This window comes from Anas acuta, chromosome 2 (assembly GCF_963932015.1).
Source record: "Anas acuta chromosome 2, bAnaAcu1.1, whole genome shotgun sequence".
NCBI lineage: Eukaryota > Metazoa > Chordata > Aves > Anseriformes > Anatidae > Anas > Anas acuta.
The window spans coordinates 27,471,839-27,491,754 of record NC_088980.1 but is presented as its reverse complement, the minus strand read 5'-3'; the positions used below and the strand labels follow the sequence as shown (position 1 = coordinate 27,491,754).

The window sequence follows — 19,916 nt, the reverse complement described above, 5'->3', positions numbered from 1 at the left end:
CACTAATAAACATGCATTCATGTTAACTGTAGTCACTGCCACAAGCTCTGTGAATGAAGAAACAGACTGAAGAAAAGAAGTGGCAGACTGCCACTACAGTTTACAAAAGTCTCAGAACATATTTTGTATTAGCCTAGTTCATGATCTAGAGTGGGAATAACCTCACTTACCACCTCGCTTGTATGGAATTTGGGTGGTAGGTACAAGGTATTCTTCTGGGCTACAGAAGAGTGAAACAGAATAAACTACATCATCTATCTCAATTAGCTATTAATGGACCCTCAAGGATTGAATAAATGTCCATCATCTTGCATGTCTCAGGGTATGCAAGAAAACACTGACCATATTACTTATGGGTTCATATTACTTATGGGTTTGCCATGGAGAGAACACAAAGGCTGCAGGCTGGAAGGTCAATGATTGCCCTTTATGAAATTCTCTAGTCATGTCCAAGTCCACTGCTCCCTATACCATAAAGGAGGGAGGCTAGTGCTATGCTACTTGTACAGCACGGTGTGCAGGCTAAGAATCATAGAATCATAGAATCATTAAGGTTGGAAAAGACCTCAGAGATCATCTGGTACAACTATCCCCCTACTACCAATATTACCCACTAAAGGATATCCCTAAGTACCACATCCAACCTTTCCTTAAACATGCCCAGAGACAGTGACTCCACCACCTTCCTGTGCAAACCATTCCAGTGTTTAACTACTCTTTCTGAGAATAAATTTCTCCAAATTTCCAACCTGAACCTCCCCTGGTACAACTTGAGGTCACTCCCTCTTGTTCTATTGATAGTTATCTGCAAGAAGAGACCAACGCCCAACTCCCCACAACTTCCTTTCAGGTAGAATAGTAAAATCAGAATCATAGAATGGTTTGGGTTGGAAGGGACTTTAAAGATCATCCATTTCTGAGCCCCCTGTCATAGGCAGTGATGCCACCCACTAGATCAGGCTGCCCAAAGCCCCACCCAACTTGGCCTTAAACACTTTTTGTATTCCACTTGAATGTTTGCTAGTATTGTTCCTCTTAGATACAGGAGATTTCCTATACAGAGGTTCCATTTTGGAGGGAGTATAGCTTTGTATTATTCTGTTATCTTTGGGGTTTTGTTTGACAATACAAATGATTTTTACCGTTATTTAAATCTGAAAAATAACTCTCCTTGTGTCTTTTTTGTAGACTAGTGACTAGAACAAATGTTTTATACACAGGATTTTTAAAAGTGTTTGGTGATCTAAAGACACAGATAGGCACTTGAAATCCATCAGACAGACTGTGATTATGAAATCATTTCTTCTAACAGCAGTGCCCTAACACATTTTTCTCTTTCTCCTTTCTCTCTGCTTTGCTTTGGCAGTGCTGTCCTCTCAGCTGTGGCAGCACAGCTCATGGTATACACTTTGTAATGACTTTCTATTTCCTTTCACAAAATTCCAGAGTGGAAATCAAACTTGAAGTTAAACATTAAGGATTCTCTAAGTGCATGGAGAAACCTGGACACTTTGAACCAGGAACCAAAAGCGCAGAGTCACAACAGGAAGCCATTAGATATCAGCCCTAAGAAATGTTCCCTTTTGCTGGAAAACAGAGGTGAATACAGGAACTGCTGTCACTCTTGTCTTTCAGAGATGAAATCTCACTCTTTTTCTTTAAAGATGTAGCAGGAAAGGAAAAATAGAGGAAAAAATAAATAAATAAATAAATAAAAATAAAAAATGTGATTGTCATATTAATTTAAGAGCTTGAGAACACCAGAGTCAAACCAAATGTCCATCTTGGATACCATGTATCCAACACTGGTCAAAAGGTGATTTTGTTGGCTAAGAAAACAAAGAGAAAAATATGTTAATTCTATCAGACAATCTTCTCGGTCTTAAAATACTTGAAGATCACAGACTTCTGAAGTTGGAATGGTGGTTATGAATTCAATAACCTTCAACAAATATTACTTATAGGAACTGGCCTGTCTCTCTCTGAAATTCTAAACATCTGAAATGATCTGTGAGCAGCAGTTCCACACCTCAAATTCCATTTGTCTGAGGAACCTTCTCTTGGATGCTCAGGACAGGGAGAGCTGTAGAAGTTTATGGATGGCACTAGGGGAGCTTCCAGGTAAAGAAAATGAAGTGTTGTCTGAGTTAGAGGTACTTCCAGAACTAGGAAGCTCCAAAGGTGATAGTCAACAGAGAGTATAAAAACATGTTGTAACTGTGTTACTTAAATACATTTAAATTGTATGAACTCTCTCTCTCTTTATCAGCCAAATCCTGACCACCACTATAGTCAACACTAAAACAGGAGTTTTACGGGAAGAACAAAAGGATAAATATACAAGATATAATGTAGTTTGCTTTCATTTTCTTGCCTAGTCATATAATTAAGGCAGATTGGATGCTGTTTAGCATGTAAAACATCGTTTCTCTTTCAAATTAGAAAACATTAAATTATCCCATATAAGACTCTGTAAACTGAAGGACCAACTGAGTTACAATACACTGTGAAAATCTTCACGTTACCGTTTTACAGCTTACTGCTTTTTGCCTTAGAATTGCAAGATTTCAGCCCAAATATTTCTAATGGTGGAGATGCAAGTGAATTTATAAAGATTTTGAAAATGATTGAAATATAACTGTATGAAATATCCTATTAACTCTTGCCCTACGTTTTACATTTTTAGAAAGAATTTAAACTAAACTCTTGAAGCCTGCTGCCTATGTTGTCATTAAAGATTTTTTACTTCAGTGGATTATGACTTGAAAATTCACCTCAGCTCTGTTCAGCAGGGGATTAAACTTCCATGGAATAAATTAAAGTGGGTTGAACATGTCTAACAGAGTTCTAAGACCCCTGTATTATACCAATATCACAGAGTGCTGCTAACTTTGAAATGAAAGTCTAGCTAGGTAAATAAATTTTGTCAAGGATCTATTTCTCTCATTCCACATTCCTATAAGCCTTCTTTTATTAACGTTGGTTTGCCATTTTCTGCATACATGTAGAAAGTAATATTAAATAGAATTAGATTTAATATGAAAGGCCACAGAGCAACATTTTAATCAAAATTTGCACTGTATTTTTCTTTACATATAACACACTGAAGAAAACGTCCATTTCCATATTGTTACACATATTTCTGAAGAGAGTGAAAAAGACTGTAATGTATTCTTCACGTTAAATGGAGGATCATGACAACAGTATCATATTGTCAAGATTTTGGCTGGGATGGAGTTAATTTTCTTCATAGAGGCTCACACAATGCTGAGGTTTGGATTTTTGACAAAAAGAGCTGCGATTACACACCAATGCTTTTAGTTGCAGAGCAGTGTTTGCACTGAACCAAGAAATTTTCAGCTTCTCATGCTTCTCTGCCAGCAAGTAAGTTGGGGGTGGATAAGGAGCTGGGAGGCGACACAGCCAGGACAGCTTACCCAAACTGTCCAAAGGGATGTCCCACAACATATGGCATTACACTCAGCAATAAAGGCTGAGGAAGAAGGAGAAAGGGAGGGACATTCAGAGTAAAGGCATTTGTCTTCCAAAGTAATCGTTACACATGATGTACCCTGCTTTCCTGGAAGTGGCTGAATATCTGCCTGCCAAGGCAAAGCAATGAACAAATTCCTTGTTTTGCTTTGTTTGCATGTGCAGCTTTTCCTTTACATAGTAAACTGTCCTTGTTCCAACCCATGAGTTCTCACACTTTCACCTTTCCAATTCTCTTCCCCATTCTTGTGAGATGCCTCACAAGATTCCTCTGAGTGGAAGTACATACTCTGCCAACATTAGTGAATTTGTACAAGATTCTTGTGAAATACAAAAAAAGGATTGCAGAAATATGTGAAATCCTCCTGCAAAACTATAGTTTCCGGTCATAAAAATTGCCTTTTTTTTATCCATTTATTAAAAAGCTCTGTACTTTGGTAAGGGTATTTATAAAAGTACAGGAGCTGTTCCACAGTCCAACAAGAGTTTGGTACATCCCTGCTAACATTCATGCCTTCGTCTTCAGCTTAAATCCTTACCAGAGATGCATAATATCTTTTCAGAAGTCCTCTGTAATCACAAAGACAACGTTGCCTTCTCTTTGAATTTCAGACAGAAATAGCAATATATTCCCTTTCTAACTGTGTTTTGTTTAATAAGCATTGATCATTCATTCATTCTGTCAGTGGATATGAAAATCTTTTAAAATCCATCTCTAAGAAGAGAGGTGAGTTCCTTTGATGGTTTTCTGATAAGGAAGGGAAAGACTAAACAGCTATTCTATTGCAAGGGTACTCAATTATTTTTATTGAGATGTACATATCTCAATTTACATTCTCTTTACATTCACTTTACAAATCACTCTTACAGAAATTTGCTCAGCAAGAAGCAGCATGTGGTTAATGTCCCTACTGAACAAGAAAAGTCACATTTCTTTCCTGGCTATGACCTATGCAAACATGTTGCAATGTTCCCAAAATGCAGAGGTGTAGAAGAAATATGGAAATTGGCAAAAAATTGTTCTAGATCCAAATCTGATCAGGACTCCTCCATCATTTGCTCAGTTGGGATGCAAGAAAACCAAGTAGCCTCAGAAAAAAGTACTACTTCTTTTTGCATACATTGCTGGCTTTTCTGTTACTGTGGACACAGGTAACATGCAACTCATGTTATTCCATTAAGAGGAATAAAGTCACAGACCACTAGGAGATACCATATACCAATTTTTCTACTTTCTACAAACTAACAATATTTTAAGTATTTCTTTGCAGTGATTATCTCTGAACTTTTGGAGACCTGTTTTTAGGTCTATGGTATCTTTTTGAGTTGATCTAAACAGACATTGTGAGGGAGCCTAGCGCAGCCAAAAAAAAATGAATACCCAACAGAAAATTGACATTGCCTATGCCTACTAGCTGTCTTTTATTTTCTTCCTACAATAGTATCATACCTAATTAAAAGTGAAAACTAATATCCATCAGGATTAATCAAATTCCATATGCAAATATCTGCCTCATGTGAGGCTTGGTCCAATTGCTAGTATCATCACTAAGGTCATTAATTTAAATTGAGATGAGTTAAGAGTCCTATGAGGATTGACATATAAATTGAAGGAGGTTATTCATTGCTAAGTTTTTCATACTGAAATGACAACTTAGGAAGAAAATATGCGAACAGTGCTTTAGCACATCAATTCCTAGGATAATGAGCAGTGCCGTGAGTTTGTCTGTGGAGGAGCATGAGTCCTCTCCTTTAATATAGTGTGGTTCTGATACTTTGCTTTAAATTCACATTAAGATGTTCAATGCAGGTAGTTCAAGGTCTACTAGGCTGATATCTCTGGGATTATTTTATACTTGCTGACTTCTGCCAAGCACCTTCAAATAACACAAACACATTTTTAATCAAAACTTGAGTGCAAGTTTCATAGACCCTTCAGAGATTCTTTCACAGTTTTTAGAAAAGGACCAAATATTTCCAATTAACAGGAAATATACACTCAATTTCTAAACAGAAATATGGGAGCTCTAGAGCACTGGTTGTACTAGTGCAAATACTCTGCATTCTCAGTTTAGCGTCACAGAATCACAGAATCACAGAATTTCTAGGTTGGAAGAGATCTCAAGATCATCGAGTCCAACCTCTAACCTAACACTAACAGTCCCCACTAAACCATATCCCTAAGCTCTACATCTAAACGTCTTTTGAAGACTTCCAGGGATGGTGACTCCACCACCTCCCTGGGCAGCCTGTTCCAGTGCCTCACAACCCTTTCAGTCCCCTCAACTCACCTCAGCTACCTCCAGTGTCTTGATCCATAACTGCATTTCTAGGCAGGGTGACTAGAAGAAATCTAGTCTTTTAAGGCAAATAATTATGGTGTGTCCAACATCTACGAATTTTCTCTAAATGCTGATGGCTGAAATATTTTAAGTCGAGTAGTAACAAAAAGACTGCAGAGTAATAAAGTAATGATGGTATTATATTACTTTTCATACATAAAGAATAAAAGTATAAAATTTATTATTCTAACCTTGTACCACAAGGACTTCTCAGGTATGTAGAAAAAATAAACTGGCCTATCAAATGAACTTAAAATAAAGGGAACCCTGCAACACATGTGGCATTCAGAAACTTTTTGAGAAATAAGTAAAAAAAAAAAATTAGTCCAAAAATTAGGCTGTTTGGGCTTCACCACCTTGACCACACTGAATTCCTCAGACCAGTTCTGCCTGCAGCTCCATTTGTATAGACTCTTGCAAGAATAGGATCTCAATGGAGTGACTCAGACAAGAATTAAGTTCTTTGCCTTTCAGAGAATAAACATTTCTTCAAAGGCAGGTCAAGATTACAGTATATTAATATATTCCTATGTCTGTCTCCCCCTCTCCCACCCCCCCCTCCCCCCCAAAAAAAAAAAAAAAGCAAATAACTTTCTTCCATTGTCACATTTTTTATATCTGTGCAGCTGAACAACATCACAAAACAGTTTAACCTTAGCAAGCAAATTTCATTTGTTACCTGCCAAATGCCGATACAAAAGATAACTATGAAAAAGCAATAAAATCCTCATTCTAAGGCAATAGGTAACATGCCTTTGCTATAATATACTTGCTAAATAACATTCAATGAACTCATAAAAGCGTTTAATTTAAATATAAATGCTTTGCAGTTCCATTTTTCAGGGAGTAAATGACACTTCTGCTTGTTTCTTTGAAATGCATTTGCAGAAAAGACATTCTTTCAAAATCCACAGTTAGTGTTATATATTACCCCTATTACTGCAATGCTCATGGACCGCCCTGTGGTTAGAGCTGGGATGTACTAGAAACTGTAAAAATAGATAGTCCCTGCCCTAAACAGCTTTCTCACTGAAACAGAATTTGCAAAAGCAAGGCTAAAAGAAGAAATATTGATGTCTTATCAATTGCAGAGGTAAGAGCTAATACAAATCTCTGCACTTTTTTTTCAAGTATCATATCCAGGATGTTCCCCCAAAAATGTTGATTTCAGTAAGCGGTAGAAATATAAAATGCCACTAGATGTTTTAAACAGGATAAAAGTTCCGGGAAATAAAGTCATTTCAGGGGGTATTGGGTCCAATTCATTAGGTCTATGTCATTAAGAAGCCTGAAAACTACTCATAGTGCATTAAGAAGTCCTATTTTTTTTCCAGGAACAGGGACACCTGCCCTCAGCAATGAGACATGTTTGACTTGTTCTAGTAAGAATTGGAATAAAAGTGATCATATATATAGAATCTGTCCTCCAAGATGTGAATCCCTCAATTCCCCTTTCATCCTTTAGCAGTCAGTCAACAGCACTTATCAATAGTTCATAAGCTACCTAGTGAATGAGAAGAATATTTTCAATTTTATTTTTTTTTAATGCACTTAATTCTAATGATATTTTTCCCATGAACTTACTGAAAACCAGGAACATCTTATTCACCTTGTTCAACCAATTAGCTTTTTAAGTTGTCTTCTTTCCTATTTTGCTGTACAGTTAACAAAGACATGGGACTGTTGGACAGCAAGAAAAGTCCAACTTATACTTGTTACAGTACTTGCACACTGAAATTTTTTTGTGCACTTATCTTAGGGATATTGTTGTTAACATAAGTTTATAAAATAGTGAAATCCATTAATACCCTAGATGAATTAATAAAACAGATGTCCTAGTAATTTCAGAATAGTTTTTTTCTATGGAACACAGTATATATATGTATTTGGTCTAAAGATATCATGTTTACAAATAAATAAATAAATAAAGACATTCTGTCTTTTTTATTTGCAGGATAATATGAGAAAGCCAGGCTTTTTAATTCATAGTATCTATATCATGGTAGTAACCCTAACCAAATACCTGACGCCTAAGCCCCAAATCAAAGCCATAACCTCTTCATTCTAAACTTCTAACATTGAAACCCTCAGTTACACCTAAATCTAACCTGTTTGGTACACAGGAGGTAAAAGAAGAGCACAGGCTGTGAGGTCCTGGAGTGAACACACACACATACATATAATTTTTCTATGATACACTTTGTCTACAATTACACATACATTTTCAAGTATCATCATGTACTTTGAGTAATACGGAAACAGATCCTTTGCCAACATTGTCTACCACTTAAATAATTTTTCAGCAGATTCATGCCCAATTAATCCAGCTGAGGATCTGATCACACATATTTAAAATTATCAAAAATATGTCATTAAGTTGCAGGTCCTTCTACATTCACATCACTTAAAATAATACACAACTATATTTGTGGTCCAAAATATTATTTAACTTCACTCAGGATAAAAGATTTCCAGATACACCAACAGAATATAAAAGGCTCAGGCAGAGACAGCAATTTTCCATCATGCCCTTCATTCTGAAAAAGACGATATTTTTTTGTTATGCAGTAAGGGTTGAGTGGCAGTCTCTGTGCCTGTTCAAGTACTGTTCATTCTAATCAGACTGCCAGCAAGGAATCATTAGGTATTTGGTGTTTATGATGTAAAATATCTACTAGGAATTGGATTTTGATCATAACTTCATTTTACATCTGTTTCACACTAACCAATAGAATACAGTGTTAATCACTCTTAACCTTTACTGGATTTGAACTAGCATTTTGATTGCTAATCCCTACTGAGGGACTCTGAAGTACACCACCGAGCCCCTGAGGCATGCAGCTTGACCCCTTCTCTTCAAGTTGGTTTTAACCAACAGCATCATCAAGAATATGCTTAGACTTGCCAAGGCTAATTACAGATTTGGCCATAGTTTTCAGCTGAAGTATAGACAAAACTGTCTAACTAGAAATGTTAAAAAAAGTATGCTGGGCTCTAGGTGATTCTACATGAATCAAAAAGTAGCTCCAGCAAGAAGATTTTGCAGCCAATAAGATTTATATTTTGCAGACTCATGCAACTGCACTATCAGTTTGCTTCAAATAAATGCCCAGCTCCTGGCGATTAGTATTCTTAAGGGGCTGGGTGGAAATCTGTTAGTTTGGGCTTCTTTCAAGATCTTCCCCCAGATGGTAATACAATTCCAAACCAGCTGAGATTCACTTTGTGTTGAATTTCATTGTAAGAAAGGATCATACAGCAAAGAGATGAACAAAGGTTTTTCCTTCCTCAAATTTCAAACTACAACAAGAGAATTTCTTAGAGGTTTTTTTTTTGTTTTTGTTTTTGTTTTTGCTTTTTTTTTTTTTCTGAATATGATTATCTTATTCTAAATTCCTTATCTTCAGATCTAATCTTTTTCCTTGGTTATTTTAAATTTACATTCAATTATGTTTCAGATAAATGATTACTGAGGGAAATATGGGGACAATACAGATCCCCTCTGGATGAGGGAATCGAGTGCACCCTCAGTAAGTTTGCAGATGACACCAAGTTAGGTGCGTGTGTCGATCTGCTTGAGGGTAGGAAGGCTCTGCAGGAGGATCTGGATAGGCTGGACTGATGGGCTGAGGCCAACTGTATGAAGTTCAACAAGGCCAAGTGCCAGGTCCTGCACCTGGAGCGCAATAACCCCAAGCAGAGCTAGAGGCTGGGAGATGAGTGGTTGGAAAGCTGCCAGGCAGAGAAGGTCATAACGATTTTCCCCCTGTGCTTGGCTCTGGTGAGGCTGCACCTCGAGTACTATGTTCAGTTTTGGACCCTTGCTACAAGAAGGACATCGAGGTGCTCGAGTGAGTCCAGAGAAGGGCAGCGAAGCTGGTGAGGGGTCTGGAGAACAAGTCCTGTGAGGAACAGCTGAGGGAGCTGGGTTTATTCAGCCTGGAGAAAAGGAGGCTCAGAGGCGACCTTATTGCTCTTTATAAGTACATTAAAGGAGGCTGTAGAGAGGTGGGCGTTGGTCTATTCTCCCATGTGCCTGGTGACGGGATGAGGGGGAACAGGCTAAAGTTGCACCAGGGGTGTTTTAGGTTGGATATTAGGAAGAATTTCTTTACTGAGTGAGTTGTGAGGCATTGGAATGGGCTGTCCAGGGAAGTGGTGGAGTCACCATCCCTGGAGGTCTTTAAAAGACATTTAGATGTTGAACTTAGTGATATGGTTTAGTGGAGGACTTGTTAGTGTTAGGTCAGAGGTTGGACTCGATGATCCTGAGGTCTCTTCCAACCTAGACAATTCTGTGATTCTCTAGTATGGCCTACCTTGCACTCAGCACCCAAACAACAGGTATTTTAGTAGTAGAGCATGTAGGTCTTCTTTCAAAGCTTAAAACTGGAAGAACATGGTCCACACTGTATTTGTTGTACAGTATTGACAGAGCCCTCATTTCCTACACTGCGATCCACTAAATATATACATATATATGCATATGTGTATATATATTTTTTTTTTTTCCAAGCTAACTACACATCACAATATTTGTATGTCTTAACTGGAGTGAATCATTTTCTGTATGAACAGAGTTCAGGCCAGTGCTTTGCAAATCCATTTGGAGTTGGGTAAGGACTTCAGCAGATACTAGGTAGTTCACACAGAGGGACACATTAAAAAATACTTCCTAGTTTGACGGGCTACCAACCACTCAGGTTGTACTTCAAGAGACAAAAAGAGAACACTTGTTTTCCAATGTGCAAATAAAAGCATTTTATATTATGAGCTGACTACATTTCAGTGGAGTTATTCTGGAACTACACCAACATCACCAAAGTTCTAATCAGCTCCATATAGTTACTGAATAGTCCAGTGAATATCAGCTTACTGAAATGGGTAATTAATTTTTGTCAAGACTGATAATATTTTCCCTTTTCTGATATCTTGGTAATACTGTGGCAGGTCTACATATATAACAAAAAATGTTTTTAAATTAATATTTTGGGCAATTTAAGTCAGGAAAAGAAAAAAAAAAAAAAAAAAAACTTTTTCTTAATTCCTGCCCTAAGGTCTCAGCAAGAAATATAAGTGAGTTCCTAAAATGGAAAGCTGACTGGGAAAATGTGTTTTGTGGTGTATTGGAAATATTTCCTCAACTAGGATTTTTCAAACTTTCACACTTTCTTATGAATTACACACCCATCTCTCTCAGACCCTTCAAAGGACAAACAAAACATAGCAAGAGCCATGAAAAAGACTCAAGAATTTTTAACCATTCCCAGATCTCCTGTTGCCACAGCTCATCCAGGAAGGCAGCTTGCAAGTTTCCACAAAAAAATCCCCCACAAAAGGGAACTAAGATATTGGATAGACTCAGTCAACAGGAACTTGTGACCAGCAAGCCAGGCCACCTGTCCTAAGGAGGATCAAGCCATGGAGAGGAGCTGAATTCAATTTCCTTAGCAATTCTCTTTACATGGCTTCTCAGCATTTATCAAATCTCTGCCACCTGGAGGAACTCTCATTGTATCTAACAGAGAGGGAACAAAGGAGCAGAATGTGCATTCTCCCCTCCCCATACAAGAACAACACTGGAAACCCCTAAGTAACAACTACAGACCTTGCAATGGAAATGCAGGTTTCCAGCAAATATGATGAGGACACTTCTGGCAGATTTAAAAAAGTATTACAATTCCTTATTAATTTTCTGTGAAAATCAATGAAAACTTCAGGGGACTGAAAAAGTGAAACATCTATAGTTATTCCAGGGGAAAATTTCTATCCATTACTCTCATATTATTTACCACAATGAGGCTCAGGTGTTTTCAGGAAAATAAAACCATTCACCAGAAAACCCTCTTCTTCTTACTTATCAGTATATTTAAAAGACAAAGATCTCAGCAATGTATCAACAGGAAATTATACCACATACAAACACATATGAATACTTTTTTTCCTTTACTTTGCAACTAGAAAACAACAAATATTTCTTTCAGTATTTGGGGGAAATATTTAAGTAATTAATTGTTACTTTTGACCTTTTATAAAATGTGACATGAAAAATATATTGTGAGATGAAGTTTATAGTACTGTGGGAACAAAACATACAAATAATATCACGCTCAGATACAGCACTTTTCCTTGAAGATGTCAAAGTATTTTACACTAGAATCAAGTCTGTCTACTACATAAGAATTATTATAATCATTAAAAATTATAAATGTTAAAATGAAAGTACTTAAAGTTACACAACTTGCTCAAGGGAATCCAAAGCTACTCTAAATGTCACTTTGACTGCAAAATGGTATCAACAAAAATCAACCTAAGAATAAGGAAGGCCAATTAAGTTGAATATTTGGTGAGGATATTAATGCAAATGTGATCTTAGCTGAAAAGCACGGACAGTAGAATCTCTGTAGCTGGAATCAATTTTAAGCTAATAAATATCTGCTTTGATCAGAGATTCAGGAAATAATTGAAAGGTTAAAAATAGAAAGTACAAATAACTAATAGCATATTTTGAAAGGAAATGTGAACAATGACATTTAAATGATGGAAAGGTTTTTTTTGTGGGTTTTGTGTGTGTTTTTTATTGTTGTTGTTGTTGTTGTTTTGTTTTGTTTTCCAATAATCTACCTGAATTCAGTATAAAGAAAAATGAGACAAGACAGACAAGAGGACAAAGCTGCTCAGTGCTGGTCCATCATTGGAAAAGTCATAGAGAGAAAGGAAGGTGTATAGTTGGTTTGGGCCCATGTGACACCTTCTGCAGAAGGAAGCTTTTTATTCATAAAAGAAACAGATGTTTTGGCAGATAGCATAGAATGAATCCTGTCAGAGACTATAAACCAGTCCTGAAGGGAAGAAAAGAGTGTGGAAAAAATGTGAAGTATAAAACAAAAGAACCAAAATGACATGGATAAAATAGAAATGCATAAAAAAAGACAAGGGCTTTGTTATAACTGAAAAGAGAAAGTAAATATGCTAAGGTCCTTGTAACTTTTGTAGAAGTTTTAAGGAAAAAGGAAGGAAGGAAGGAAGGAAGGAAGGAAGGAAGGAAGGAAGGAAGGAAGGAAGGAAGGAAGGAAGGAAGGAAGGAAGGAAGGAAGGAAGGAAGGAAGGAAGGAAGGAAGGAAGGAAGGAAGGAAGGAAGGAAGGAAGGAAAACCAATTTCTCATCCACTGACATAGCTCACTGCAGCATGAGGCTGGGAGATTAATTTTATAACCGCAGACAGAAATCAAATAAAAGGAAGAGTCAATGCCCTTTTTAAACATCAGTAGAAAAAGATCACAAGCACACAGCCAATATTAAAATGCAGCCAAGGTTTATTGCCAACATTTAAGTAGGTTTGTCCTGGAAGAACAGAAAATAACCAACCGTGTAAATGGAGACAGGCATACAACCATCACCAAAAGCTTTCCTCTTTCATTTGTTTGTGGTAAAGAATTTTCTTCTGAGCCAAACAAATGTGCTAAAGAAGACTTTAAACTGAAACTTACCAAGACACTTTCTGTGCATACCCTCAGCCTTGACAAAGAGCTTTATCAAGAAACTCCCAGTCTGTTCCATTCTGAAATCTACTGCTGATGGATAATTACCTTTAACCGCCTTAAAAAATATCTTCTTTTACTCCTAAGAATAGCCTTTTCTGCAAGATTTGAAGGAAGCTACTATCAGAGTAGCAAAAACAGTTAGTCCCATCATTTCAGAGACAGGTATACAAGCTGGAGATATTATGGCATGTCTTGGTGTAAATATTTAAATTGCAATGTAGTGTGGCTTTCATGCAAGGTGCACTCCGAGCTGTGTATCTCCTGTGCTCACACTGGTAATTAAACAAGTGGTTGAAAAGGATTCAGACCACTTGTATGTCAGCTTGTCCAGGGTAAGAATTTTATACGCTTGTCCTTAGCACATAATAAATTCAACATATGTCAAAGACATTTATGCATAAAGAACAACAAAGAATTATCACAGGGAAAAAGCAAGAGCATGCGTTGTTATTGCAGAATATTCAAGATTACTCATTATCTTCCACTGCAATAAGTATCCTATGTCCTAAAATAATGCTAGTCAGTCAGCAGGGATGCAGCTTAAGGTACAGTTCCTGAAGATGTCTTTAAGTCAGAGTCTAGACTTAGTGTTTAAATGTTGTCCTGAATATATGTTTCTATGAGGAGAGACTGCAAAATTTAATAATGCCCAACACTTCTCATATGCTGTACAGGAAACAGGATTAAAAAGGTAATATTTCAATGAAAGTTTTACAAATTTAATCTTTTTTGATGGTAACCCCTGCATTAAGTCATTAAGATGTGTCATTTCTTGAACAGCAGGAAGTAGAATATGTATATAAAAACAGGAAACCATGAGAAAAACTGTACTGAAAGGAATGTACAAGGAAAAGCAGCAAGGAAATGAATATAAAGTCCCAGTGGAGATGACAGAAAGAAGGTTCATCTGGACAGAAAACAGACCATACAATTTTTTGCATTCCGTATGTGTTTCCAGCAGTGGCTCCTATTTGAAAATTTCTTAGTTTCAAGTCAAACCCAGATTTTCCTGTCTGATGGGCATGAAAGCTCAAATTCACATCTGCAAATTAACTGTGTTCTCTGTGCTTCATACATCAACTGTTATGTGCAACATTATTTCTGGAATTGTATCTTAGCTTACAATTTGACTATTATGGTACATCAGGGAGAAAAAAGTGCACTTTGGTCTGCCACAGCTATACTTTTATTGGCTTCACAGTACTGAATGAGGAAATCTCTTTTTGTTAGCAAACTAAGCAGGTCTGACTTGAAAGATTTAAAGGGTACAGATATGCATCAGTGATCAGGTGATGTTTGCAATGAATATGGGATAGCAAAAAAGTATCTACTTCTAGGAAGGTACTGCAATTATTTAATGGCAGCAGGAGAAATTTTTATGCCAGAAATATTAAAGGGTAGCAGACTTTTACTTGCTTTTTGTCTGGAAAGGCTTTTTGCACTCTCACCATCACCCCACCCCAGCATTTCCAGACTGTTATTCATCACTGAGAAATGGTACAAAGTAGTCTTGTCAATGGTTTCCACTGAGTCTGTTGATTTCAGGTATTCTGACATGATCAGTCCTCCCTAGGAAAGTCTATGGCATACCAGTTTATTTCTTCCAATTCCAGTACTATGAAATAGACAATAAAGCAGGATCTTGCTCTCTCTCACACGTTCTCTGAGGCATTTAGCAGGGTCTTTCCTCTTCCTCCCCCAGACTTCTCAAAATTTTCTTTGACACTGAAAACTGGGTTTGTGTCTTCTGAGAAACAAATCCTTCCCTGGTCTGATTAAAAATCTGATGAAAAGTAAATCTCCCTTGTTCTGTAAAGAGGAAACAATTGAAGTCAGTTCTTACTGATGGAAAAGCCACAAGTCAAAAATGCCAGAAGACAGATGGACTGATCAAAAAGACAATGAAGCCTTTCCATTAACTTTGATAGACTTTGTGCTTAGGTCATTAATCAGCTCCGTTAAGAATTTGTAGGGTCTTGTAGGGAGGTTCTGTACTGGAAAAACGGAGGCAAAAAATACAACCTTGACATTTCTGTTAAAAGAGAACAACTCAGGAGATATACTCACAGGCATATGATACTTGCTAGACTATAATAATAAGTTTTATATTTAAATAAAGCAGATCAATGATAAATTAAGTATAGAACAAATGCCATTTGTTTGGTCAACAAGTTGGGTTTTTTTTGACTGGTTGTGGTCCTGAGCAATGATAAACACATTTTTAGAAATAAATGTTACAATAAACAAAGGTATGTATGTTTTCCTTTGCAGAATTATTAGAATTAGAATTATTAGAATTATTAGAATTATTGTTTATACTTACCTTCTCAATGCACCAAAACAGTGGAGATAGTTTCATCTCAGATTTAGTGATTTTTTAATAGTATACTAAAATAATTTTTATTCCATCATTATATTTATGTATGCTTGTTTCTTTCTTTGCTTGTTCTTATTACACATAATGTAGAAAAAGTTTCTACCATTCCTTCATCTTGATCTTCCTCTTGATTAATGTTGATTTGTTTGTGACTATGGTGAATTAACTGTTTTTACATGTTATTTTACTTCTTTCCCCTACAATTGTCTTACATTATTCTAGCTGGTATGTACACGTCAGTTCACTGAACTATGTTCCTGAGTTATCCCAGGCAAGCATGAATTAGTTTGCTTACTTCCATTATAACTCCAGATTCTTCACAGCTGCAAATCATTACCAATTCTCATCATTTTACTCACCTATGCTTCTCCTTCTTTGTATTGCTCTTGTAAATGAAAATTACCATTATGCTGATCCTTGCAAAATGGCTGAAGTCATTTGCTTTCATTTATGTTTGCCATTATCTGCTAACTCCAAAGCTCTTTCATCTCCTGAAGTTAATCATGTTCCCTTATCCAAATAAGCTGAACATTTCAGCGGCTGCTGCAGTTGACACTGGTATATTTATTCCAAACTGGCACCAATCATATCATGGTTCTGATGGGTGCAGAACCTTTGTAGCACCACTGAACCCTGAGAACATATTTCAAGGAATCACAGACTGAAAAGGAGGCCGCTGTGATTTTTATATGCACAAAGATATTTTCTGGCCAGAAAACCAAAGATTTTAACAATCTCGTCTCTGTTTTAGATCATTCTGTAACCAACACTTCTTAGAATCAATTGCATTTATGTCAAAGAAGCATAGAATCATAGGATGGTTTGGATTGTAAGGGAGCTTAAAGATCATCTAATTCTAGCCTCCCTGCCATGTCTCTTGTCTCTCTCCCTTAGTTAACTTTTAATCTAGCTGAGGTAACAAGACAACTGTTTGAAATAATTAAATATCTTTCTTTTATGATTTAGTTATGACTGTAATCAAATAATACCTTTCTGAAAGTGAATGTTCATCTCTCACTATCCTCAAGAGCAGACCTGATGTTTAAATATCAATAATTTTCTGTTGCAGTTTCTAGTCACCACTTTTAAGTCTGCCAACATCCTCCCTCTGTTAAAAGATGGGTTTGACTATACCTGCTCAGGTTCTTTTGTTTTGGATATCCAGGATAGACTCATTCTGGTCCTAGAGCTTTGTTAATCTTTAGACATTTTAATATCCTGATCATCTGTTCAGGTATGGCCTTGATTTCCTTCAGTATTTCTTCTTCTTCTCCTACAAAATTTACATCAATATTCAACATCTGTCACCTTCTTTTGAATGTTAAGGCAAATCATTAATTTAATGTCTGGAAGTTCTGTCTATTATTTATACTAAGTTTTTATTTCTACTACCTTTATAGACTTCATGCAAAGTACTTTAAAATGACTTCACAAAAGAACTCAGTACGTCATATCTAATGTTGACTCTTTCTATAGGCTTAGACTTCACACAGAAGTCACATATATGACACTTTCTTCAGGAAAAGCTACAAAAAGAAACCTCTGGTATGTAATATATTTTTTCTCAAATATTCCATTAGCTACCTGGTCTCAACTACAGCAAGTTGGCCTCCATCACCTGTATTTCCCTGATTTTCAGGAAACCTATCTTTTTTTGCAAGCATTTAGGTAGTATAACTGGTCTTGCAACAGAACTACTAATAGCAAGGACTATGTAAAATTCAAATTAATCAGCTAAAGCTTTGGGGGGAAAAAATAAAATAAAATAAAATAAAATAAAATAAAATAAAATAAAATAAAATAAAATAAAATAAAATAAAATAAAATAAAATAAAATAAAATAAAATAAAATAAAATAAAATAAAATAAAATAAAATAAAATAAAATAAAATAAAATAAAATAAAATAAAATAAAAAATCCCAGGATAGCATAAGTATCTGGCCAATAAAAATGGACAGAAATTAGTTTCTGTCACTACTACCATTGCTCACACTATATTTTTGTATGGAAGTGCATGAATTTGTATAAACATGTATGATTTAACTCCTTAAACTTCCTTCATTGCCTTAATTCAGACAAATGATGTAGTTTTCCACAGGAAAAAAGAAGGAGGAGATTGCATCCCTTACACAACTTCCTCTCAACACCAGATAGTGTTTGTATTTTACCTGTATAAAAGTATTTCACATACTTCTAGAAACTGATATCACATAGTCTCCTTTATAAAAGTCAGTGTTGTAAGTAATGTTAAATAATTTCTCCGACAGTTCAGTGTAAATTTCATAGATGTTTCCACGTAACATCTTTAAAGAATGCCCATTACTATTCACCCCTATAACCAAAGGTCTTATCCAGTTTTATCCACAATCCACCTCAAATCTCCACTATTTTAACATTCATTCCTCTGCTGAACTCTGATCCCCTCACACAGAATCAAATGCAACAAAAGAATCAGCTTCTTTGACCAATCTCTGCTTATAATTTTCTAAATAATCAGATATGTATGAACTGTTTGTCTTAATCTTCAAATTCCTTCTCATTTTTGTCCTACTTATCATCTCCAGTGTATTCTGTCTCCAGTTAGACCATAATGTTGGCTTCCTTTACCCATGGAATTGACAGATATTCTTAAACAAGCTCCTCTGTGATTTTTTTCCAAGCATCTGCCACACAACCTCATTATCTTCCTTCAAATCCCTCATTAAAACCCTCTTGCTGTGATGCAAAAACATGAGAGAATGTTTAAGCTAATAATGAATTGAAACACTTTCTCTCATACTGACCAATGTTGCTTCATTGTCCTTGTGCTCCTTTGGCTGTCTGGATCCCTGTGTTTTTTCTTATATTTGAATCACAGCCTCCCCATGAGGTCCTAGTTTATGACTTTGGTACTGATAATATAAATAATAATCAGAAGAAAAGGTTTTTCCTTCTCATTATATATTGTTAGCTCCTGAAAACACATTCACACTTCCTTTTTGTGTTAGTTTCTAGCAAGTAATTACATAAAGTAATATAATATAATCTCAAAGTCCTCTCTCCCTTTTTGCAAGGGAACACACAAGTGAAGGACCCAGAAAAAAAAATAATCTTTGAAAAGGAGAACTGTGGGTTAGAGGAAAAAGCTCATGTTTCAACATCTTTTTTTTTTTTTTTTTCTTTTTTTCCATAGACGACAGAGAATTTCAACCCTATTTTCTCTCCACCCTGTTTCTGCCACTTAGAACAGAACAGATAGGATTCTCTTCACGGAAAGGATTATATCTTTTCTTTGAATTAGCAGTTTCCTTGCTTCCTTCCCTGAACACCACTGGCTGCTGGGTACATTCCAAGTCCTGATGCTCATGAAGTTACATACTCTTGCTCTATCTCTTCTGTTCGAAAGGCAAATGTTTTCCTTTGGGAAGGAAAAGACCCATTTATTTTTCACTGATGATGGAGAACAGAATAAAAGGCAAATTATTTATTTCATCACACATTTCACAGCTCACCAGCCCACCATTTCACAGCTCATCATTATTTCAATGCTCAGGTATTTAAGTTTTTTTTATCTTCTGAAATAAACACACCCAAAGCTGATCTGCACCTGCATTAAAAGGAACCATTCTTCTGAACAGGCCTCAGAGTGATGGCAAGGGCTGACATTCCCAGTTTAGTTTTTAAGGCCTCTACCAATATGAATTGCTCTTAACCACTACATTTTCCCTTTTACACTTCGTCTCTTTCTTTCCTTTTTACCAGACTTCATCTAACACTCATGCATTGCTCAAGGAATAACCCATGTTCACAAGCAGGATAGTTATTTTTCTGGTCTGACACATTATTATTGTTGGCAGTATACAGAGTTGTATACTTTAAACAGACATAAAACTCATTAATGTTGTTCAGCTGATAATTGTCTATCACCTGCAGAAAAACTGTAGTGTTCTTCTAACAAGAGATACATAGTGTTCAAAGACAAAGCATTTTTCTACCTATGAGAAAAATGTAAACATTTATACGCCTATAAAATATCCACAGACATCAATAATGATAGAGCAATTACTCATTTTTGCATGTAAATAATCAGTTTTGATGCCTGTTTTTACATATAGACAAAGACACAAGAGGTCAGATTTCATTTGCTTAGGTGAGACAGGAGTTCTCAAATCCATAGGATG

At 36.1% G+C, this 19,916-nt stretch overlaps 1 protein-coding gene and 1 long non-coding RNA gene across 4 annotated transcripts in view; both read right to left on the bottom strand.

Moving 5' to 3' along the window:
• NXPH1 (neurexophilin 1) overlaps positions 1-19,916 on the bottom strand; it is a 152,685-nt gene that overhangs the window by 11,122 nt on the left and 121,647 nt on the right. The window lies entirely within an intron of this gene.
• LOC137851677 (uncharacterized) overlaps positions 13,133-19,916 on the bottom strand; it is a 39,547-nt gene continuing 32,763 nt past the window's right edge. The window contains exon 3 of the long non-coding RNA XR_011093348.1: positions 13,133-15,187. This is a non-coding gene — a long non-coding RNA (uncharacterized lncRNA). The remainder of the gene's footprint in view (positions 15,188-19,916) is intronic.